Below are 649 nucleotides of genomic sequence, written 5' to 3' on the forward strand. Positions count from 1 at the left end.
CATCATCATCCGTTAACAACCCCGATTTGAATGTTGCTCCTGCAGCACAACCCATTGTTATGCCTGACGTGCAACCGGAGGTGCCTGTTGTTCCCCCTGAAGTGTCTGCTATTCATCCCGTCGTACCTGTTACACACCCTAATGAACCTGCTGCATATCCTAACGTATGGCATCCAACTTTTGTCTTTGACAATCGTCCTATCACTATTCACGATTCTGTCATGCTCCATGATTCTACTGCTGTAGCAGTGGCCAAAGGTTTTGTAATTCCACGGGATCAACCATTCTTAGCGGATAGGTCGGATACTGATGCTATTAATAATTCATTGGCATTCAGTATCCAAGGTGCTGCTTCAGTTTCTGACATGGCACAACGTTTGAGTGCCAGAAATGTTGAGCTGAAAGTCTCAAGAAACCAAATCGGGGTCTTACAGCGATTGCTCAAATACTACAAACGAAAACACGTGGATTTGAAGCAGGAGAATACTCAGCTGAAAAAGATGATGTTATCTTACGCAGAATACTTGGGACCAAAGATGCTAGAAATGGAGAAGAATACCGAACGTCTCCAGCGACAGCACGAAAAACTCCGGGTCGATGTTCAGAGGTATTGCAAGTCTCTCCGCACACGCTCTAGTCAGGTACCTCA

The sequence above is a fragment of the Corylus avellana genome, chromosome ca4 (assembly GCF_901000735.1).
Source record: "Corylus avellana chromosome ca4, CavTom2PMs-1.0".
Taxonomy (NCBI): domain Eukaryota; kingdom Viridiplantae; phylum Streptophyta; class Magnoliopsida; order Fagales; family Betulaceae; genus Corylus; species Corylus avellana.